Source organism: Lissotriton helveticus, chromosome 6 (genome assembly GCF_964261635.1).
Source record: "Lissotriton helveticus chromosome 6, aLisHel1.1, whole genome shotgun sequence".
Lineage (NCBI taxonomy): Eukaryota > Metazoa > Chordata > Amphibia > Caudata > Salamandridae > Lissotriton > Lissotriton helveticus.
In genome coordinates, this window is record NC_136067.1 from 956,700,338 (window position 1) to 956,725,584 (window position 25,247).

At 47.2% G+C, this 25,247-nt stretch overlaps 1 protein-coding gene across 6 annotated transcripts in view; it reads left to right on the forward strand.

The window, feature by feature from the left end:
• The window catches only part of LOC144761611 (potassium/sodium hyperpolarization-activated cyclic nucleotide-gated channel 1-like), a 1,852,618-nt gene that overhangs the window by 1,671,182 nt on the left and 156,189 nt on the right, over positions 1-25,247 (forward strand). For 2 of the 6 annotated variants that reach the window (XR_013595808.1, XR_013595809.1), the window contains exon 10: positions 19,459-19,652. The exons of the other annotated variants lie outside the window; for them this stretch is intronic. The gene's annotated coding sequence lies outside the window, so the exon portion shown is untranslated. The remainder of the gene's footprint in view (positions 1-19,458; positions 19,653-25,247) is intronic. 6 annotated transcript variants of the gene reach the window in all.

Below are 25,247 nucleotides of genomic sequence, written 5' to 3' on the forward strand. Positions count from 1 at the left end.
TCACTAGGTCTGGAGTCTTTTCTAGGTCTAGACTTAGTTGTGAATCAGAGAGCTGTGAGGCCGATAAATCGACTGTATTTGGTAAGCTGTACCTTTGACCACAAGCTTCAGTCCGTCAAGGGTCCCTAAGCTGCTCAGGTGTTCTTGCATCTGCCAGGTGACCCATGGAGGATCTTTTTGCAAGGGCTAGGTCTTTGGGACACTCTACGTTCCATGATAGAGATACTCTGGTCTATGAATGAGTTAGCCCTAATAATGAAACTATCTAGAGGGCCTATGAGTTGACCCTCCCCAGCAGCGGTTTTGCTTCGACTTCCTCGTGTTGACATAATAATAACTTAGAAGTGTGCAAAAGTTGCAATAAAAACAGACAATAAAAATTACAAATGACCCTAACAGTGATTGGAAAGAGAAGAAAGGTACATACAGTTTAGAAGCTAGTCCTAAGCAATAGGAGTTTTTAGGGGGGGGCCCGGTCCGGTCTTTAACGGTCTCTAACGGGCTCAAACGGGCCCGCCCTTGGCCCGGGCTTTGCCCGGCACCGTCCCGCGTTCGCGGTGGGAGGAGGAGTCAAATAGGAGGAGGCGGGGGCGGGAAGAGGCTCCAGCTGCGGCGAGTGACAGGCCGCTCAGAATGCTGGGCCTCGCAGTCCCGGCCCCGTCCTCACTCTCCGGCAGGTCTAAGTGTCTAATCCAAGTAAAAAGCCCCAGTTAGGCACAATGCAGGGTCCTCCCTTCTGTGGCAATGTCAAATCCCGGGAAGGAAGTAGAAATGCGGCAAGAGTCAGCACATTGTCCTCGGCTTACGAGCGGCGCCCGCGAAGCGGGGGCCGTGAGCCCTTTTCAGGTGCTGCTGGGAGGCGGGGCGGGAAGAGGCTCCAGCTGCGGCGAGTGACAGGCCGCTCAGAATGCTGGGCCTCTCAGTCCCGGCCCCGTCCTCACTCTCCGGCAGGTCCAAGTGTCTAATCCAAGTAAAAAGCCCCAGTTAGGCACAATGCAGGGTCCTCCCTTCGGTGGCAATGTCAAATCCCGGGAAGGAAGTAGAAATGCGGTAAGAGTCAGCACAGCGTTCTAGGCTTACGAGCAGACACTAGTACCTAGACATAACATGAGAATGCAGCTGCTGTTTGTGAGCACACATGGCTTGTCATATACCTAAGGACGAGAGTTCTAAAAAACACACACTGAGCGAAGGTCCTCAGGCAGGATTGCCATGCCAGCTGAGGTGTAGAATGTCCATTTATGTATGCTAAGTTATAGGGTCCACCTCTCATCCCAGAGATCTTAAATATATTATTGTTGCAAAGTCATCCTGTGGCCTGGGCACCCACAATTTTGTTTTTTGCTGACTAGTACTGGTGGTAACTGACTCTGACTGTCCCTGGGCTACACCTAAACATGCCCAGGGCCAGTACTATGCTGAAAACACACTTAGAATACATTGAAAATACCTACATACACTAGGGTACACTATGGGTTAGGGCATCCCTACGATTAGCATTCCCTACCCTCTAAAGCCCTAGTACATTTAGGGCAGGGGGATCAAAACTACCTTGAGTTCCTAGTATATAATAGGGCATTGCAGTTTAGAAGCCAGCAGCCCATTGTACATGTGCATGTGTGCACTGCTGAGAGCCTGAGGTCAGTTTAAAAGCAGCTCCGTGTTACAGGACTGCTTCTAAAATGTAAATTGTGCCCAAGTTCAACTTTGGTGTTTGGGGAACCTAAACATTGATACATTACAATATTTTGGCATATTGGGTACCCCCAAGATCTCTTTTTGGGGTCCCAGAGGTAGGGGGGTCGGGTACTTAGAAGGAGGGCCTTTCTAAAAGAGGTTTTAAATGCCTAAGGGAAAGTGAAATTTATTTCACTTCCTTCTTTGTGGTAAAGTACTTCCCTGAGCGGCAAAGACAATATCCAGCTGTCGGAATCTGCCCTGCATATACGGAAGCTCCTACTTTGTGGAAATCAAGCGCTCAACCTGCAATTACCTTGAAAACGCCGGACTGGTAGTGCATCTAGGGGTACCGGATTGGCACCGTGAGACCAGTGCCTGGTAGCAGACACAACGAACTGCCCAAAGCGGAGACGAGAACGAGCGGGCATCACACCGGGGCACCTACTCAGAGATACTCCCGACATGTTGCAGAGTGTGGCATCGGAGGGGAGCGACAGGTGAGGACCCGCCATTTTGACCAGAGCGTACCTCCTTTCGGGAGCAGAACGTCCTGTTACAGTGCCCCAGCGAGCAGCGACCAGGGGTGGTGACCCCTTCCTCCAGTAGCTGAGAACCGGGGACTGACTGTAACCCCCGGCCCGACGGTGACTCCTTGGGTGGCCCCCCAGATCGGGCCGCCTAACCTCAAGATGGCGCCCAGAGACTGCCGTAAGTGGTAGGACTGACATCGAGGGCCCCGAGGGGAGCATGCTGGTGGCAGTACAGAGGTGATCAGCACTCCCCCCCTGCACGAGGAGATCCCACCATTTCACTTTCCCTTAGGCATTTAAAACCTCTTTTAGAAGGGCCCTCCTTCTAAGTACCTGACCCCCCTACCACTGGGACCCCAAGAAGAGATTTTGGGGGTACCCAATATGCCAAAATATTGTAATGTATCAATGTTTAGGTTCCCCAAACACCATATGTCGGGACGCTCTCCCACTGCAGCCCCCACCTTGCTGCGAAAGGTGACATCCGACAGGCGGACCCGCCATTTTGCCCAGAACGGACCTTCACGCGCGAGGACGCCGTCTCGCTCCGGCGGCCCGCATCACAGTGATCCAGGGTGGCGGACCCCCCCTTTCACCGGTACCTGAGAGCTGGGGCCTGCCTGTGCCCACCGGGCCGAACGTGCCTCCCTTGGGGAGCCCCTCCTGATTGGACCGCCTGACCCTAAGATGGTGCCGGGAGATCACCGTGAGTGACGAGACTAACACTGAGGGCCCCCGGGAAGTGTATACCAGCGCGAAAACGGAGGTGAACAGGGTTCTCTCACCCTTCCCTGGAGAGTTCCATCAATTGAGCGCCCCATGCACTTTACGGCTGCTGTGAGTCCGGACTTATAGAGGAGAGGGACCGCCTGACCTTAATGTGGAGGCGCAACCGCATAACCTATTCCTGCACCAGACCATGTCCAGCTCCATCTTAGGGGCACAAGACCCGGCCCCCTGAACTGCCTGCTCTTTCCACCCTATCTACCTCCCTGTTTGATGCACAGGGCTTTGGCAGGGCGGCACCTGACCACGGACATACCTCGGTCAGAGCGCAGCCATCCCGCGCTTCTGCCTGGGTGCCCACATGACTGATTCGTCTCCGGTGAGAGCCGACCCGCCACGCAATCTGTTTGCCCGGAGAGGGGTCTGCCCAACGACGCACTCCTTGCTGAGCCCTGGACTTCGAGGCGGATCCGCAATCATCACCATGGGGAAACCGAAGACGACACAGCAAACTTCAGTGGCGGAGACTGCACCGGAGAACATGCCGAATACTCGGGCATGGACACACGCTAACGCGTTACAGGCTGACCCATCAGTATCAGCTAAACTGGACCAAGTGTTGGCAGCCATCGAACTCTCCAGGCTGTCTATGGAGGAGCGGCTGGGCACCCTGGCGACTGACATCAGCCTAATCCGCGACGACCATCGTAAGCTGGCAGACAAAGTGAAAGACGGAGAGAAGCCATGAGGCGACCTACAACCCGCTGTCAAGACACCAAAAAACGCTACAGGATGTCCTCCATCGTCTAACTATCATGGAGGAGCTTGCGGATGATTTGGAGGGGCAGTCGAGACGCTGTAACATCCGCGTGCTGGGTCTGCCAGAGGGAATTGAAGGCTCGAACCCCCTGGATTACATGGAAACGTGGGTGAAATAGTTTACCCCGACCCCAGACCGGACTGCATTTTTCTCCATTGAACGCGCCCACAGGGTCCCTGCCTGCAAACCGCTACCGGGGTCCGCCCCGAGACCGATGCTGGTAAAGTTTCTGCATTTTCGCGACATGGACGCGGTGTTGCGGGCGGCCCGACTGGCTAGCCCTTTGCACGTAGAAAACAAGCAAATAATGATTTTTCCCGACTACGCACGAGCAGTACAACAACAAAGGTCCTCCTTCTTGGATGTGAAACAATGACTACGAGCGAGCAATATCCAATATTCCTTGCTCTACCCGGCTCGCCTCAAGGTTCTACACAAGGACTCCGCCATCTTCTTTACCACCACCGAAGAAGCACATGACTGGGTGGATCAACATTGCCCACTACAATCCAGAGCTGAGACCATACGCAATCACAGCCCCAAACCACTGCGATCTAGAAGATGTGGCCCGAAGCACCCCCGCGGTGGGGCCAATAGAGTGACCGGGTCCTTCTCCCAGGATTCTCCAGACTTGATGCAAATTGTGAAAGAACGCCGGGAGGCACTACAGGCAGTGATCGACCTACGGACATCCCCCCTAACGCAGGACATAGATCGACCCCCACACATATTCACTTCGGGGGGAGAAAACAACAGCGATGGAACATTGTCTGACGGGGACTCCATCACGCCCCCCCCGGTTACCCCACAGACAGCTGATGCTATCCTAGATGGACAAATGAGCACCTCCTCGACATGAGAAGATCTCACGGATGTCATCATGAGCACCGACACAGACTGGACTTCCTTGCACTACATATGTAACACAGCCATATCATGACAGCTCTAGTGCGACATTCACTGATCCTGCAAAGTCCCGATCGGTGCGCTGCCTCGCGCACACACACTGCCACCCCCGCAGTATTTTGTCACACCCTCCCCCTCCTGGGGATTTAGTTTGGACGTATTGTTTCCAACGATGGGTCCTTGGTATTGGGACTGTTTCCCGACCCCAGTTACACAGGTTAACACCCCGGTTCAGTTCTGTCCCACTACCCTCATGGCATGGTATAAGTCAGGGTACTCGGTACACTTCAGAGAGCAACATTATGGGTCACGTGGGCGTCTCCCCCGGCTGGAGGGTTACTGGTTCAGAGGTTCCAATAGATACATATCCCCTTCACGTGCCTTGATGCTCATACATGACAATGGCAGCACAACAAACTGACATTAGTATCCTCACGCTCAATGTCAGGGGTCTTCACACACCGAGGAAGCGCTATGCTGTATATTCATACATAAAACGTCATAACGCCAGGATCGCATTACTCCAGGAGTCGCACCTCACAGGCACTGAGGTGGGCAAACTTTAAACTAAATGGCGTGGCACCATCTGTGCCACGACTTACTCCGCATATGCACGTGGTGCCCTGATCTGGGTGAGGCCGGGGACTCCATTCCAGGAACTCAGACGGGTGGTGGACAAGGATGGCAGATACGCCCTACTAGAAGGGATTCTAGATGGCCAAGCAGTTCTGTTAGGTAGTATTTACGCCCCCAACGTAGACCAGGACAAATTCTGGGACCGTCTCACTGAGATCCTAGCACAATTCACTGCCATTCCATGGATTCTAGGTGGAGATTACAATTGCACATTAGACCTTACCCTGGACCGATCCCACCCGCCCCATACATTCCCCCGCCCACAAACAAACTGAGAGATTTAGGGCCTGGGACACACAATGGGCACTCACAGATGCATGGCGACTGAACCACCCACAAACCCAACTATATTCATTTCACTCTATCCCACATAACTTACGGGTATGTCTGGACAGTTTCCTATGCTCCGCGGCGATTCTCCCCAAAATGTTATATACAGACTAGATGGGTAGGATCGTATCGGACCATGATGCCCATATACTGTGGTTAAGCTGGAGACCCCCACACCCCCGGTCCCCACCTGGTGCCTCCCCCGAGACTGTCTAACTGATCAGGTCTTTAAACATGACCAAGGGCAAAGCATCCAAGACTTCTTATACCACAATGCAGGCACGGCTTCTGCTGTATTAGTGGAATGGGACACATTTAAAGTAGTGGCCCGCGGAGAGTGTATTAAGCAAATAATAGGGGTCCGACGAACGCTAGAGCAGGCACTCACTAAAACTGAACAGCACCTCGCCACGGCCACTAAACAAGACTATTTGTCCGAGGAAAGGGTAACTCTCACGGCCAAGCCAAAACAGACTACCAAGCGGCCTGTGCGGATCTCCGCCGGTATAATTTCAGAGCATATGCCATCCGGATGCATAAAGAGAGAGATAAAACAGGCACGCTGCTAGCATAGCTGGCCAAACAGGACACAGACATGAAACCTATAACTGAAGTCATTGACCCTCGGGGCACTTTGGTGCGGTCCCAGGACGAACACCTTCTGGCGTTTCAACAATACTATGAGGAGGTATATAGCAACCCAACCCCAACTGCACAGGCCATAATCGATCATTTCCTAGATCCCCTAACGATCCCCACAGTTACGAAGACAGATAGGATGGCACTAGACACGGAGATAACATCCACTGACATTACCCAGGCTTTACATGCCCTAGCTCGTAACAAGGCACTGGGACTGGACGGGCTCCCACTAGAATATTACAAGACTGTTTCCCCCCTGCTGGTCCCTCGATTAGTACAGACGTTTGCGATCGTGCTCGAACAGGGGGAGCTGCCAAAATCTCTCAGAGAATCGGTAATCGTTACCTTCCTGAAACCACATCGAGACCCGCAACTCATGGCATCCTATCATCCTATAACGCTCCTCTCCACCTACTGTAAAATCCTCGGGAAAGTATTAGCGGACAGATACACACAAATTATACGCCCCATGATCCATCCGGATCAATGCGGGTTCGTTCCCGGTAGAAACACGTCCCAGAATATATGTCGCATTTTTCATGTTCAGGATCAGGTGAGTGACACATATCCCCGGTCAGCCTGTCTCATCCTAGATCTTGAGAAGGCCTTCGCTACCCTCACGTGGCAGTATTTATTCTCAGTCCTAAAACGAACAAATGTCGGCCCCATCCTCTTAGCGTGTACACGACTTCTATATACCAAACTCAACACACGTGTCTGTATAGGGGGACGCATTTCTACGGAATTCGCGGTACAAAAGGGCACGAGGCAAGGCTGTCCCCTCTCGCCTCTCCTTTTCACCCTTGCGGTCGAACCACTAGCCATACGACTACGACAAGAGGGCACACACTGAGGCATCCCTATTGCGGGCACCGTACATATCGTCTCCATGTACGCCGACGATCTTTTAATATACATACGGGACATCACAGACGATCTGACACCTATTTGGGCGGCACTCACGGAATTTGCGGAAGCCTCCCGGCTAAAGGTAACCTGGGACAAATCCACAGTATACCCCTTCCATCCGAATATGCCCCCTGAGACATACGGATGGGCACTCAAAAGGTGTCCTGGAGTGCGGAAGCCCCCCGATACCTTGGGATCCACCTATACCACTCCCCGACTGACATCTTTGAGGGCAACCACTGTAAGGCACTCGCTGGCATCAGATCGGCAATCGGATTCTGGAGCAGACTCCCGTTGGCCCCGATCGGCCGAGTGGCCTTGGCTAAAATGATAATGGTTCCCCGGCTGTTATACCACTTCACAAACTTACCAGTGATCCCAACCAGAACCTTCTTCCGTGACCTAAACTCCCTTCTAAGCACATTAATCTGGGGGTCTGGCAGGCATAGAATAGCACTGAAGACACTGCAGTTACCTACTACCCAGGGAGGACTGGGGGCTCCTTCGTTTGAATCCTATTTTCTAGCGGCACAACTTCAATGGCTATCCTATTGGAAGGCAGGCAAACACACCAACGAGACGTACACCACGACTGGTCGTATTTCTGTCCCAGAACTCACACGCCTTCTACTACCCGGCACCAAGCCGCGGCGTACCTACCCCCTACAAGTAGCAGTGGCATGCCAATGTATGCTAAGAGTGTATCGGATGTCGCCAGGGACATCCCCATACTCCCCAATGCTCCCGCTAGTCGGCTGGCCTAGATGCAAAAACTATTACACGGCTAACATGCTAACAGCATGAACGGAATGCGGGATTACCGATATGGAGTCCTTATTCGAGGACGGACAGATCAAATCATTCCAACGTCTTATGGATGAGTACGGTCTCCCCCTGGGCCAGTTCCTACTGTATCTCCAACTCCTTGAGAGCTATCGCCCACATCACAATCTCCTGGCTGGGGAGCCGAACACACATCCGGTCATACATACGGTCTTGCACATGGGAGTAGGGCGACACCTAGTCACATGGCTTTATAAAGCACTCTGAAAACTCGCAAACACACCCTTAACGACTTTACGGGAGGATGAAATTGGGCGTCCACTGCATGAGAATGAATGGGTCAGAGCCCTTGAATACCCAAAAAAGGTGTCCAGAAATGCACGCTTTAAAAACATACAATTTTATATACTCCACAGAGCGTATCTCACACCTGCACGCTTGCAAAAATTCTACCCTGACACACAGTTCCTTTGCCCCAGATGCCACTCTCCGGAAGCAGATTTTCAGCATATGCTCTGGAGTTGCCCTACAATTCGGTCCTTCTGACACAATATTCATGATACCCTGAGAGACCTCACAGGGCTCACACTTCTAAACACTTGGGGGGCTAGTGCGCTAGGCATATTCAGAACGCAGAAACGTCATAAAGTGCACCTTCGCTTCACCTCGCTAGCTGTTTTATTAGCCAAGAGGAGCATAGCCATGCACTGGCAATCCCCCACGGCCCCCCCACTTGCGACATGGGTAGGAGCTGTACACAAATGGGCGGCCGCAGAGGAGGAGGCATTGCGTGAGGAAGAGGTCAAGGGGATACGCAAACACCCCATCTCCGTGGAGTGGGCCCTACTGTTACACTGCTTCAAGCAATCATCACACAGCGACGAGCCGGGTACCAGCACGCCCATACCAACAGACCCTCAACCACCGACGCAAAACACAACTGCAAACATTGGACTCTCACCGTTGGCATGTTCGTAATGCTGGCAGTGGCACCACGCACCCCTTCACACTAGGCGCTCAAGCTTTGATATCGGATCAACAGTAACCAGCCCCACGAGGCAACAGTACACCGCTGCGCTGATTGATGAGACTCACAACAGCCAGACCCGCATCCGATACTTATACCTTGTAATTCCATGCACCCTTTCCCAGTTCTTACACCCCTGTTCTATACGGCATTCACACTGCTCCAAATATCACCGTTGACACAAGGCCTACCAATCAGCTTCACATATAACTAACGCTATAATTGGCTATAACAGATGGAGTGTAATACTTGAATGTATGTCTTGTATTACAAATTGTCATGGTAAACTAAAAATGGCAATAAAAATATGTTTAAAAAAAAATAAGCCCTGGTGTTGGAGAAATTGCCAAGGTCATTTTCCCCATTGTAAATCCCCAGCCACTTAGATTAACATGGCAGTGCGTTATTATTTAATAACTAACGCTAGGTATTTAAATAAAATATCATTCAAGGACTTGGAAGAATAGTATTGATAAATCTAACAATATGCTGTTGAATTTATCCTAAAATGTGCAGAAAATAAGCTATAAGACGTTTGTGTCTGTAAGCCAAAATTCAGCCTTCCAGTGGTCTGTCCTGATTGGTCAGAGTTAGATGGATTAGCAAAGCTGCTTTGAAGAGGTTATACATGGTACCTGGGGTGATGAGCCATCTTGGGAGGAGAGGGTTCTGCTGTACACGAAGGCCAGAGCAAGGGGAAGAGGTCATACCCCATGAGCTTCAAAAAAAGAAGGCGACAGGCAGAAGAAGCCAGCTCCATCTACCCTATCCCCTTTGAACCCAGCTAGATGGCAGGCTTAAGGAAGGAATGTGCAGATGCCAGGGGTAGGGAGGCTATGGAGATGAGCTATCCTGGAAGTTAGTTTAACTAGCTCTTACCTCTCTGCTGAGACTTCAGCCATATTGCTTTCTATCATTGTGCCACACTTTGGAGGAAATGACCATGCTCTGGAGTGTTGTCCTGCACCTCATTGGACAGTGCCCTCCTGATCGACCCAAAGGAACACAGAATAAGTATCTGAGAGGGGCAGAGCCTTTCAGGTCTACTGCTTGAAACCACAGAAGAAGTGTGCATGCTGGAAGTTTGATTTGCACCAACTGACTGTGCCTGCTGCGCAATCTGTAACTTCAGCTGTGTGGACCAAATTTGGTTCAAAAAGACTAAAGAATGGACTTCCTGCAAACTACAACTACGAAGCTCACATTGGATTTGTAAGGGTTTTGTCCAAGTGAATTGTGGGAATTGCATTCCCAAACTTTCAAAGACCATCTTGGAGCTTCCAGACCCTTGGGGTAAGTTTAGGACAGTTTGGGAGCCTCAGACGGACTTCAGGAAGACGTTCCAGATGCTTGGAACAACTTTGGAAAAAAGGTCTAGGAGTGGACCCACTCAACCTGGCCAGCCAAGCCTGCGACCCTCAACCGCGAGCCAGCCTGCCCTCCAGGTTCATACCGCTGAAAAGCTTCAGCGGTCCAACTTCCAAAGTTTGACCAGGAGCTGGTCAAAACCCAAGTCTTCGAACCCTCTCCGAATCTGGCCTGGTAAAGAGCATTGAGGGACCCCAGGAGAAACAGTTCTGTAAATGTTTTTAAGCACGAAGGTAGAAGCGGCGACCAGGACCAACTACAAGAGTCAAGCCGATCACTTTTAACCGCGAACCGGCCTGGATCTCTGGTTCATCCCACTGGAAAGCTCCTGAGGTCTGAGTTCCATAGGCTAGATCAGGAGCACGTTGCAAGGCAAGACAGTGAACCCTCACCGAATCCAGACTGGTGGAGAGCTTTGAGGGATCACGGGAGATGAAGCTCCAGACAAGTTTTAAAGTCAGAAGGTAAAAACTCTGACTGAGGACTACTGCGAGGGTAGCCGTGCAGGGTTCTCTTGTGGTCGGCCTGAAACTTTGACTTTGTCTTGGTCTTGCTTGACCAGATGTTCCAATAGGTGCTATAGGATTTTATGTGCTATATCATGGATACTCAAAGTACGGCCCAGGGGGAGCATGCAGCCCATCTGACCTTTACATGGGGCTCCTTGGTCAACAGGAGCACTGGGCTGCTGTTAAAAACACTAGCACTAACAATAAAAAAAATACTAAATAGACAGGCAATGATTTATTTCAAGGTTAATTGATGTCAAAGAAATGAAGGAACTAAGGAGTACTGTGCTTAACTTTAAAAACAACGTTACTTTTAAAGATGCCTTGCAACAAAAGTGTAAAATTATGAGTCTCTTCAAAATTCAAAAAGTGTATGTAATTAACATACAGAACCGTTTCACCTTAGTATAATTAATAATATCAGTGCATTGAGCAGTAATAATTAAAAAGTGATAGTTTTCAAACATGAATTTAGAAACATTAATTCTTCCCCCTAACCTGATAACAATGCCAATAGTAAACTGAAGAGGCAAGTTATGTGCACTTTTTGATTGACCAGGGTTCCTATTATACATGAACAACATTATAGTTTAATAAATCAAACACAGGAGCAGGTTTTGCATAGTGCATTCCCTGAAATCATGTATTTCAGGGTCCTCATAAATGAGATAAGAGAAAAAGGAGAGGATGTGAAATTAAACAATTGCCTTGGATCACACAATTTTGAAAAGTGGCAAAACCGGCATTTATCCCACGTTTTATGGTTTCACATTGTTGAATCTATCCACTACATGTATATCCTTCGCTTCACCTACACCTACCTTATCGCCAATCCCCACCAACCCAGTCGCCCAACAGTCAACCCACTGGCATCAATGCAGCCCTCGGGCATATCATAGACCAAACTTTTTGGCCTCTGGGAAAATGTTTCGGGGTACCTAAGTGTTACATAGTGCTAAATCTTTCAAAATTCATTTCACCGGTTCCCAACATTGGATTTTTTTTTTGCTTTGGTGTCATTTTAAAAATAAAAATATTTCCTATTATTTTAAATCTGTGTTGGATTTTTATTGTGTGTTTATGTCTTAATTATTGACTGAATTGGTGTTTTAAATGCTTTACATACCTGTTTCTGAAGTTAAGCCTGCCTACTCGCAGCCAAGCTACCAAAGGTTGAGCATGGAATGATTGTCTGAGACTTATTCTGAGCCCTATATTGTGTTAGTGGCCATATTGAGAGTGGTAGATATGTAATTTCCACTACAAATAATCCACTTTCCAACATTTATCAAATAGCTAGTAGAAAGGGAGTGTTTAGGCTCATCTGTTTTATAATATGACAGGGCTTTTTATGGTATATGGTTTGTTAACCATGCTAGTGATATTTATGCATAGCATTTGTTTTCTAATCCCGGAGCAAATACTGCATCCTAAAGCACGAAACCTTAAAGAACTATTAAAAACTTCCTTTATGTCTTGTGTTTAGCTTATTGTGGACAAGTATGAGTGAAAGAGCGAAATGGTGTGTCCTGTTACCACGATCCATGAGATTATGAAGAGTGTAATGTTCTGTGGTGCCATGTCACTTGTCTCTCTGGTAAGGTAAGAAGGGCAAGTGAGGCACTATAGGTAGTGGATCCCAGGCTCATGGATACTGAGGTAGTATGGTGACTCAGTCCCTACATGCTGATGTTCTATAGTCCCAAGCATAGTTCTGTTCCTGAGCAGAATCCCTGTAACATCACCTTTGTATACTGCAAAGTGACCCTTTTTTTGCAATGTGCCTAGCTTTGAAATGAGTGCCCTAACTTAGCCAGCATTTAGGGAAACCTAGAAAACATGTAATTTTTTAAAAACTAGACACCTCGAGGTTTTCAACGTAGGCTGACATTCATGGCTCTCTCCACATTTTCTTACCCTTTTCCTTGCAAACTTCAAACTCTGGCTATAAAACACATTTTCCTCACATTACTGTGATGGAAAGTTTAGGAATCTATGAGTAGCCACAAGCTCCCATCCACCAGCATTCCCCCAAGGCTCTTAATATGAATGGTACCTCAATTGTGCGGGTAGGCCTAGTGCCCACAACAAGAAATGTCCCAAAATACATTGTGGAGACATCAAAATGATCACAAGACCACCTGTTTTTTCAAGGGGAAAACCTGCATTTTTGGTCCCTGGCTCGGTGGTCATCTATGGAAGCCTTCCAAAACCAGACATTCCTAAAAGTTAGATACCCGGGGGACTCTAGGGAGGTGTGACTTACATGGGTACCATGACGTTTCCTTACACTGAATCCCCTGCAACCCTCAAATTCAGCTTTAAAATAAAATCACATTTTCCTCACATTTCTGTGATGGAAAGTTCAGGAATCCGTGAGGACCCACAAGCTTCAATCCACCCAACATTACCCCAAGTTTCTGGATATAAATGGTACCTCAAATGTGTATTGGTAGGCCTAGTGCCCGCAACAGGAAACACCCCAAAACATACTGTGGAGACATCAGAATTATCACAAAACTACCTGTTTTTTCAAGGGGGTAACCTAGTTTTTTGGTCCCGGGCTCAGCGGCAATCTATGGAAACCAGCCATTTCTAAAAACTAGAAACCTGGGGGAGTCCATGGCAGTGGAGCTTGAGTAGATCCCCTGACGTTTCCTTACACAGAATCCCCTGCAAACCTGAAATTTTGCTAAATGCAATCACATTTTCCTCACATATCTGTGCAGAAAAGTTGTGGGATGCCTGCGCCAGCACACATTTCCTACCATCCAGGGTTCCCTCAGGTCTCCAGATAAAAATGCTGCCTCACTTGTGTGGGTGGACTAAGTGCCCGTGACAGGGAAGGTCCCAAAACATATTGTGGAGACATCAAAATTATCTATGACAAAATGACCTGGTTTTGCAAGGGGGTAACCTTCGTTTTTGGTCCTGGGCTTGGTGGCTATCTTCGGAAATCTACCAAACCCAGACATTTCTGAGAACTAGACACCCAGGGTAGTCCACAGAGGTGTGATTTACTAGGATCTCTCAATGTTTTCTTACCCCGAATCCCCTGCAAACCTGCAGCGGCTTCCTCATCAAATCTAACAAAAAAGTTGAACCCAAGAACTTCTTCAACTCATCCAGTTTTGTGGGAGTCCACCGGGTGGCTCTAGAGTGGGGCTTAAGTCTGTCACTGTTGTCCTTTAAACAGTGTTATATTTTCACTGTGAGGGTAAACTGTGGAGTAATCTCATCTATGGTCTTGCTCCACTATACTCAAACTCACAAAAAGAAAACCGGATGATCTAACTGTAATATTGAAAAAATGTGTGTGGGGAGGTGAATCAAGGAAATGGACAAATTGTCTTATAAAGACGAGAACCCTCACTCACCCAAGGGTGACATGCTACATCATTGGGTTCCCTCTTGCACACTGTGTCCGCAAGGTACACAGTGTGGGCTACAAGTCTCCCGCAGGAGAGGAGCGTGAGGTGTTTTGAGTCCCCCAATGTAGTGGGGACTGAGGGGCAGAGTGCAAAATAATATTGAAAAAGTGAATTAAAACTAACTCCTGGTGGACAAAACTAAATTTAATGGGGTCCCCAGTGGTTAGGACTAAAGAGCGAAGTGAAAAGGGTTATGGATGTTACCCTTTTAAGATTTTGAGCAGAGTGACAAAAAACAGGTCCTGAAGAATGTCACGAACCTGAAGGCCAATAGGCAGAAACATGTTGACCATATCTTAAAAGGCTAACATCAATAACCCTTTTCACTTTTTAGTCCTAACCACTGGGGACCCTATTAAATTTATTTTGGTCCAACAGGAGTTAGTTTTCATTCACTTTTTCAATATTATTTTGCACTCAGGCCCTCGCTCCCCACTACATTGGGGGACTCCAAACACCTCACGCTCCTCTCCTGCGGGAGAGTTGTAGCCCACACTGTGTACCTTGCGGGCACAGTGTGCAAGAGGGAACCCAATGATGAAGCATGTCACCCTTGGGTGAGTGAGGGTTCTCATCTTGATAAGACGAATTGTCCATTTTTTCTGAAACACCTACCCACACACATTTTTTAAATATTACAGTTAGATCATCTGGTTTTCTTTTTGTGAGTCCTTTAAATAGTGTTCAGCATGCAAATTAGTATGGTCAACAATCTCATCCAGAAAAAATACATTGCCCATAAAAAAATTAAAGAAATTTATAGGCGAAAAGTTTTCAGTATTCACTCTACACCCTGCAATACCACTAGAAGCAGGCAACACTAGCTGCATCATATTTGGGACAACCCAAAGAGCAACACTTCCAATGGGATGCTTTTCAGCACCAGGCTGCAATTCAGATGCCTCTTGCTGCACTATTGACACATCAGTGTTCTCCTCTAAAAGAGGCACTTTATGCATACTCAGAGTGGCTTCATCATCAGCTGATTCCTCTAGGACCAACACTTCACTGCCAGAATCCAGGACTTCCTCCTCTGCCTCAGATTCAAAGTCAGTCTCATAATCATGGTCAGAGAAAGGCTCGAAAATCATGTCAACAACCTGCAGAGTGGTAATCCTGCAGCTAGCCAAAATCCATACTAAGAAAAGTAACTTGACAAACAAGTCAGCAATACCCCACACTGGTCTTTCCAAATGTTCTCACTTATACTCAGTATTTCTGGTGGGACCTCCAACTCCTTGGGCCATATGAATGGGAGCAGTTGATTGTTCCATTGCCCACTCGTCATTATCTCAGTTTTTGCAGAGCTGAGCTTAATATTTTTGGTCATCTACTTGAAAAAAGATGAGAAGGCATTTATGCCATGGAGGTTTCCTGATGATGATGATGATGATGACATGAGATTTGTAGAGCGCACAAATACTCTACTGAGTGTCCCATAATTTCCTATTTTAGTATGATCTATGTCATATACGTAGTTATAGCAGGTGAGATTGAATTATCTGATCAGGTCCTGCAATGAGATGAGGTGGAGGGTGAACAGAAGTGGAAAATTGATTGAGCATCATGGGATACCATAGGAGTGGGGGATAGGGGTGAAAATAAGCTTCCAGGCTGTGTCTGTGCTTGAGGTACGAGGAGTTAATGATATTTCTTCATGTAATTACCTCTCTTCTAGTCTCTGTATCAGAGTTTTATGATGAATAGTGTCAACGGCTACATAAAGGTCCAGAATAACTAGTGCAGCCACTCCATTTGGTCATCTGTCACCTTCTGGTCATCCCAATGGATAGCACTGGTGTCTCTGTGTCTCTGCCTGGGCAGAATTCAAGTGGAAAATTGATTGAGCATCATGGGATACCATAGGAGTGGGGGATGGGGGTGAAAATAAGCTTCCAGGCTGTGTCTGTGCTTGAGGTACAAGGAGTTAATGATATTTCTTCATGTAATTACCTCTCTTCTAGTCTCTGTATCAGAGTTTTATGGTGAATAGTGTCAAAGGCTGCATAAAGGTCCAGAATAACTAGTGGAGCCACTCCATTTGGTCATCTGTTACCTTGAGGTCATCCCAATGGATACCACTGGTGTCTCTGCCTCGGCAGAATTCAAACTACTAATCGATAATTACATTATTCTTTCCTGCAAAAATGCAGGGCTGAAAAAGGGCTGCTTTTCTATTAATATTCTCAAGAAAAAAGTGCTTGAGACCGGCCTGAAATTGAGCAGGTTTGATGTACCCAGGTTTTTTCCTTCAGTTGTGGTCTAATGAAGGAAAGCATTTGATTTGGAAGGAATGAGCATTTATTTACAGAGTTTTTCACAATATTCATTGCAGTATTTTTAAAGATTCCTTTTGAATATTTTAACTGAAGCTGGATCTGTTGGAGGCACTGGTGAGTTACTCTGGATCCTGTTGAGTTCTCTAAACATTCTTCTTAAAGTTCAAGGTCATCGACAATGTCAGTGCACAAATCTGAAACGCAAAATATCTCTTAGAATCCACTTTCATAGTTTGCACTGAATTCTCTTCAATTGTCCACTTATGACCAAACCTTCTCCATATTATCCTTCACAAACATCCCAATTTTTTACAAATCCTCACATACTGTTGCTTTCATGATTAGAGACTCCAGCTTGTTTCTATATTTTTAATATTTCCACTCTGTGGGGCCTCTATTCATATGTTTTGACCTCCTGATTGCAGATATTTCTTCAGTTCTGGGCCCAAGTTGCTAAAAGGCTCCTCTCCTCAAATTCATATCCTAAGAGTTACTCTTTCCTACTATCAGTGCTTTCCTGACACATCTCCAGATGCTCCAATGAGCAGTACCTCCAAGCTTTTTCATAGTATCTAACAAGAGTTCTCCAAACAGAGTATCAAGCTAGTTCCTCACTTGTATGATTAGCCCAAGCCAGACTGGGGGAGTCTAAAGGGAGAGATCACGCAACTGACGGCTAATATGGCCCCTGCACACATCTCTGAAAACATACTTCCCACAGCTGCCTGCCCTGCAGCAAAGTTCCCTGGTAAGCAATGGTCATGTTTGTTAGCCTCATGCACTCTCAACTAGGTTTCTCTTGACATGACTTTATCTTATAAGAGTTAGAAGGCGATGCAATGGCCCACTGGGGTACTAGTTCAACAGTTTTCCATGATTGGTGAGGAAGTGCTTTAAATAGGTCAATGTTCACAGGTACTGAGTACGGGCACTTCTTATTTTTCTCCTCTTGAGTATCAGAACTTCTTGTGTCAAGAGAGTACTCGTACTCCTAGTGGCAAGCTGGAGACAGGTTCTAGGGTGTGGGCTGCTGAATACCACATTTTCAGATTGAGATGGAGCATGTCTGTAAGGCGTTCTGACAGTCAATGGTAAGTGTATTCTAGCTCTAGATTGCTGCTGCAGACAAACATGCTGACTGCGCAACAGGAAGGCTAGGATCGTCTTGCCATTTATCACTCAATTGTGGAGAAGTGGGGACCTGAGGAGGTGGGATATGACCGGAAGTGGTCATGGAGTATGCAAGTGAAGGGGGCGAGTAAAACCATCTAAAAGTGGAGTGCCATCTGGTGACCACCTCTTTGTCCCCTGATGTGCTGTGAGATGGAGGTAGCTGAGTGAATTATGTTTGTCTTCCAGGTTAGTGAGCAGTTAGGCTTGGCATAGCAATGGTATTAGTTTTACAGTGAGTTTCGCGGAATATTGTTTAAAAATTGAGTGTATTTGAAATCTTTTCGACACATTACTTGTCCCAATATATTATGGTTTTTGGGGCATGGCACAGCACTTATCCAGTGGAAGCTGTGTGCCAAGACCATTTTATGTCTCATGTGTATGTCCTTGGGTGGCAATTTTCTTGTGGCGTTGCAAAGCTGCACTGCCCAATTATAGCCTGTGGGACACAGCCATTAGCAGTGGTGAAGATATGGGTAATTGGTTAGAGTTTCCAATTTTCCAATTTAGGGTCATATTTACAAAAAGAATTGGAGCGCAGTGTTACACCAAATCTGGCAAAGCCACGTTGCAACTTTTTTTAAACGCAGGGATGCACCGTATTTACAAAATACGGCACACAACCCCATTTCACCTAGCGCTAAAAAAACTGCCTAGTGTCAGCGCCGGCACCCTTGCGCCAAGTTACAAGGGTGCCTGCGCTGCAGGGACTATTGCTTATGTGCAGGAAGGGACACCTTCTTCAACATAAACAATCAATTATTTTTTTCTTTGTGTGCTGCAGAATTCAGCACACATAGAAAGAGCCAGAAATGAGGAGAAATTAATTATTTCTCCTCGTATTGCCATTCTAAGATCAAGTATTACCTAGCCTTAGTTTTTGGCGCTTTCCCAGCTTTGTAAATCTGGGGCACCGTCAAAAAGCAATGGGTGATGCAGTGGTGAGAATTTGAAGTGCCTGTATCATATACCCTTGGTTACAATGTATCTTCATCTGCATTTTAAGTTTCATGTCACATTTGCCTGGGTGAATGGAGCATTCTCGCAACCTAGTGCCCACAAGCAGTAATAAACAGCAATATTTTAGCTAGTAGTGATTGCTTGGGAGTTGCCTGTTTTCTGGCCATCAAAGTAGGCCCACGGTTTTAAAAGGGTTAGGTCACTTACTGGGGTCTAGAAAGAGGGGTGAGGTAGTTCATCTTACCAGAGCTGGGATCAATCCTCTACAAACTGCTAACTGTTCATTGCTGGATTTTAGTAACCACGTTTAACAACTAATCTACTCAACGGAAATCGTTCCTAAGGTGTCAAGACCCATTCCCTGGGGTAAGGGGTCTAGCTTGCATAGGCTAGGGTAAAAGTCCAGCTATGGATTGGAGTCCATGTTGGCTCGGCTCAGATTTCATGTTAGTGGTAACCTTGGGGGGATCAGGGGCCAGGGTTCCATCTAGGGGCACACTGCTGAGGATATGCATAAACGGACTTTATCTTGGCTTGATTAGGGGAAGACTGACATAATGTAATTAACCATGTGCCAGGGTGGATCTCTGAGGGGGCTATAAGGGAACCCTCTCTCTTGTCCAAATGCCTTGTATCATCAATAGTAAGCGCTCTTTACCTTGTCTATACTCTCTACCATGATTATGAAGGGTTTCGTACCTTGTACACACTCTCTGTACTATCAATAATAAGGATTCTTTACCTTTTAGGATGGCACCTAAGTGAGCACACTCTGCAGCAAAAAAAATGACGAGGCAACTCAAGTGGTTCAAGATGGGGTTGACCCTACAGCACAAGCTATGGGCAATGGCACTACGGTAGGGAATGGACTTGGCCCTTAGGAGAGTTGGAGGATCCAGGAACAGCCAAAAAGGCCAACAGCTGAAAGAAGCCACCAAAGAGGGTAAGTTGGGTTTAGAGAGACCTCTTCAGGCTTGTGAGAGACCATATTAACAGCAACATTCCCAAGTGTAGCAGTAGCAAGTAGCAAGTGCTGAGGGTGAAATGCTAGCATTCAGTCTAAGAACAGGAAGCAATGTGGGTACACAAGCCTCAGTATTTCTCCAGAGGATAGGGGAAATAGCAATAACAATTTGGAGGTGGTAAGACAGCAAACAATTGTTATTTTGCCTACCCAAAATGCCAAGGCAACTGAGGGAAAGGTGGGGCAACCATCTCAATCGCTACAGCCTTTGGGGCAGGGTGGACTGTCGTTAGTGTAGGATTAGGTATAATGAACCAGCTGGCAGTGACACAACTGGTACAGGCTCTGCCTGTGGGTTCCCTCGGGCTTCAGCAGCTCCTGCTCGGAAATACAAGTCTTGCTGATATGGCAAAGGGCAGTGTCAACCCAGCAGTTATGGTATAGGGGAACTTGAATGTCCAGTGTGAAAGCCCAGCTAGGCCCACCCAGTGCTCCGCAGGCCAGTTGGCTAGGAAATGGCCAAGATATTCCTGGATGGGTCGTAATTCCTGGCACCTGTTCCACCAACATAGTCCACCAGTGTCATCAAGTACACAACAGATGCCACCATATTGGCAGTCAGGGGGCTTAATCTGCCTGTTTTCTCATTTGCTAACAGTAGTTTTCAGAAGTGCTAAACCAATAGCCTTCCTACCAGGGTCCATAGCATAGAATGTACCAGATGAAATGAAAGAAAGAATATGTAAGGGAGAGTTTTGTGATGTATTTGACCGTATCAGTGTAGGAGTGTTACCAGAGAAGGGGGGGCAAGGTAGGGATGGAGATTTGCGTCTCAAGAAAATGTGTGTTGAAAGATCACTGAAGAATTGGGTTTTGCCATTTATGCAGCAATCCTTATAGAGAGGTTACCCTCCTTGGCTCCACAAATCATGGGTTGTATTTCCCACATTCATAGTTTGCCCTCAGACTTCCCTGGGATAGCTTGGATGCAATTCAACAAAAAGTTTAGGCAGACGAAGGTTTTCTGCCCAGAAATTGCATGGGATCCGAGTAAAATTAATCTGTGGCATGCAAAATTCGAAGTCACACACAATGTAGCTAAGGTGAATCATTCCTATTGGAACAGTAGAAAAGGAAGTGAGAAGAGAAACACTTGCTGGCAATTCAACCAGAAAGAATGTGCAAAGGGGGATGCTTGTAGATTCAAGCATGTCTACTCCTTCTGAGGTGGGCAAGGGCACCCTGAAGTTAAACAGTTCAAGAAATTTGTTAGGCCCAGGATCAGGCAGCTGAACCTCATTAGTTTAACTCAAGCACCACAGAAATCATTTATTCCTAATTCTGATCACACACTGAAGAGCCAGATAAAGACTTCAGGAGACTGGGCTCTTCCTGGAAATAATCTCCAAAATCTAGATTATCGTTTTGTCTTCTTTAACTAAAGCGGTATCCCCCATCCATTTGCATGTCCTGACTCACCTGCTGGGGAGTAATAAAAAGACACATGATGCTTGTACCCATTACTATGGTTTCAGAGATGGGTTTCACATACGTGCCAATGTAATTCACAACTCTCTCTCCCTGAAAATCAAAAGTCTGACATGGCGCAACCCAATATTGAGAAGGAAAATATTTTAAAAGAGGTGCAGGCAGGTAGGGTGGCTGGCCTGGCCCTCTAGTAACCATTAGAGAATCTAGTTTGCTTCCCACAGGGTCTGGTACCTAAGAAAGAATTTGGCAAATACAGACTCATTCAGACCCTTTCCTCTCCCACATGGCATTTAGTCAAAAATGGGCTAGATGCCAGCATGTGGGCGGTACAGTACATATCATTTGATGAGGCCTTTAACAAGTGTTCATGCTGTTGCCAGTGAATTGACAAGATTTTCACCTCTTAGACTGTACATTTGAGGGCAAATTCTACGGCAACGAGTGCATGCTCATGGGCTGTGCAGTTGCGTGTGCACATTTCAAGACTTTTAGTAATTCTCTGGAATGCGCAGTTGAAGATCTGGTTGTGTCAGAGGACATTGTTCATCACCTAGATGACTTCCTCTTCATGGTTCCACCAGGGTCTCCGGCATGCAAGAACACCCTACAATGTTTTCAAGAGCTATCTAAAGCAGTGGATGGCCCACTAGCCACAGAGTAAACAGAGGGCCCCAGTACGAGGCTGACATTTTTTTAGCATTGAGATTAATTCAGAGGGATAAGTATGCAGGCTCCCACCAACTAAATTTAAGGAATTCTGGACAACCTTATTGGATTGCCTGAGTTCTACCAAAGGGACTCTCCATCAGTTGCAGAGGTTGGTGGGGCAGCTTAAATTTGTGTTCAAGATCATCCCCATGGGGAAAGTCTTTTCCAGGAACATTGCCAGAACCATGTTGGGTTTAAAAGCCAAGCACCACCACACCAGTATCTCAAGCGAGGTTAGAGAGGACCTGCTTATCTGGGGGGATTTCTTATAATATGTTAACAGCTCAGAATTGTGGCAACAGCTGGTATTGAGTAATGCAGAACTAGACCTGTACACAGATACAGCAGGAAATGTTGGCTTCAGAGCCATCTTGGGGAACAGACGAGATGGTGTCTGCAACAATGGCCAGAGGATTGGTTTGAGAAAGGTTTGACCAAAAACCTGACTTACAGAAAAATACAAGGAGATGTTGCCTAACCCTGTGAGCCAATGGAAGCTTAGTGTCCCATTGTCCCCGAGATTATAACAGCAGCACTGGTTTCTGGACAAAATAAGCATGTGAAGATCTTGGTGGACACATTATGCCTCCATGCCAGAGTGAAAAAAATAGGGTCTCTTTCTAACATCTAGTTTATTGTCTTTTTTGTGTGTGCGGGGAAGTCAGTGGCAGCAGTGTGTTGCCAGCTGTCATCAATTGCTTTCCTTGCTGGTCTACAGCGTGTAGCAGACCCCACTAAGGACTACAGAGCAAAAAAAGCCCTTAAGGGGTAGGAGCGGCTAGTGCCCACCAGTTGGGACTACAGGAGGCCGATTGATGTTACCAGACCATAAGAGCATTTAGGTGTTTTACCCAAGGTATGTTCTTCTCCCTAGGATGCTTGTTTCCAGTCCAGGGAGGACCTGGCTTGGCAGTTCGGGCTGGACTGTTCCCATGAGGCACAGGGTCAAGACTGATTTGCATATGGCCAGGTCTAAACTGGGGTGGCATGGTGAGCAAAAGAATGATGGATTTAACCCAGATCTCTTGACTGTGGGTGAATGTTTTGATTTGTTCTGCATTCCGTCCATCAATTGTGTGTCTTTTGCTTTCTCGCCCTAAGTGTGCCAGGTATGCCCAGACGTGGTTCCTGGGCTCACTGTGTCACTGGAATCAAGCTATCCTGTCAGAAGAGGGGTGAAACCCTGAAACGGGTCCTAGGATGCTTGTTTCCGGTCCAGGGAGGACCTGGCTTGGCAGTTCAGGCTGGACTGTTCGCATGAGGCACAGGGTCAAGACTGATTTGCATATTGCCAGGTCTAAACTGGGGTTGCATGGTGAGCAAAAGAATGATGGATTTAACCCAGATCTCTAGATTGGGGGTGAACGTTTTGATTTGCTCTGCATTCCGTCCATCAATTGTGTGTCTTTTGCTTTCTCGCCCTAAGTGCGCCAGGTATGTCCAGACGCGGGTCCTGGGCTCACTATCCCACTGGAATCAAGCTATCCTGGCTGAAGAGGGGTGAAACCCTGAAACCGGTCCTAGGATCCTTGTTTCCACTCCAGGGAGGACCTGGCTTGGCAATTCGGGATGGACTATTCCCATGAGGCACACGGTCAAGACTGATGTGCATATGGCCAGGTCTAAACTGGGGTGGCAAGGTAAGCAAAAGAAGGATGGATTTAACCCAGATATCTTGACTGGGGATGAATGTTTTGATTTGTTCTGCATTCCGTCCATTAATTGTGTGTCTTTTGCTTCTCCCTTTGAGGTCATGCTTTTCAGCTTGGCTTATTCCCTGGCCTTCTTTGGAGCATTCTGAATTCAGAATTAGTGGCTAAGCCTGAAGCTGACATACAAGTGGGGATTAAGCGAGACGATGTGCCACTTGGTTCACTTTCACTGAGCCTGTTAGTCAGAAGATGCAAAACTAATTCTGGGGTTAAAGGCATATGGGTACAACTAGGTTAGGAACCTCTATGCCATGGCTGCCGGGTTTCTCTGGCCAGAGATTACCTGCAAATCTGATCACTGGAGGGACACCCCAGTTTCCTGGTGCATGCAAATCAGGCCCTCATGGCATGGGCAAAGTTCACATGGATCTGCCGGAAGAGTGTTGAGGGTGTCCATTGTAGTTTTTACTTCACACACTTTTAGGACTGGTGAAGCTACAAACATGGCAGGTATGGCAATGTTCCAAGAGAGGATTACGGCTATTGGAAGATGGAAATCCAATTGCTTTTAATGCTAAATCTGACCTCATTTAACATAGGGGTAGAGTCATTAGGGCCCTCTCTTACCCTCCATCTTAACTCCATACCTCTACCTTCGAGGGTAGTGAGTTGCAGCCTCTGTTTGTTTTGCTACAGGAAAACCATCAAGATGCGTTGGTTCGGGGATTCAAAAGCCTATTGTGCAGCAGAGAGGTTGTATGGCACCGTCTGGGAGATGAGGCCTGAAATGGAGCACCATTAGTTGGTTGTGGGTGGCCTTAAGTTACTACACTTATCCATGCTGTTGAGTGAGGTTCTTGAGCTTGGCCAGCTTCCCAAGTAAGGGTGGGCATTGGGGTCTGCTCTGCCGGCGGAGTTTGCAGAGTTTTCTTACTTCGTGCTCCGCTTGGAACATTGAGTTCAGTAAAAAAAAACTCCACCTAGCACCGGCGGAACGGAGTTTACCAGCGCGCTTCCTAATTATGTTCCAAATTTGAACAAAACCTCTTTTGGAGGCCACACTTACACCGTGGTCAGCATTCGAGCTAAGGCTGCCGCACTGTCTTTCTCAGCTAGTGCTGGCTTTCTATCAATAGCACACATTGGAGTTGCCCAGCTCATGCGCAGTTTTATGCTTCCTCCTGGAGACGTGGCTCCGATTTAAATACAACGATGCTGACAGTAACACTTAAAGTGTTTTGGCAGCTGCAGCACTGTATTTGTCCACCAGTATCAATTATATAATGAGAGTGAATTTTAATAACAGGAACCAGCGTGCACTCTTGCGAGGTACCTGTGAATGCAGACTTCATGGTGACTACGAGCGGGCGTCAGTCTTGGTCCCAGATTTCCATGCTCTGGTGGCTACCAGCACTGGTCACCACTAAGCATGAGCGTAAAATCCGTTTCGCTCTCGGATTATGCGGATTTTCGGCAAATTCGCAATCCGCGAACTCTCGCGAACTTGCCGAAAATTCGTAAATCCGTGCGAAGCCAATTTTTTGCTTGGTCGCACTTGCCAACTAGAATACTGTACAATTTTGCGGGAGTAAACACCTGCGAACACGTAGATTCGGCGGGCAGCGACAATCTCGCAATTGCGAGATTGCAAAATTTACAATTTCGCACAAGAAATCCACCAGCCGGCAACATAAACCTTGAAAAGTATGATTTTTATCAGAAT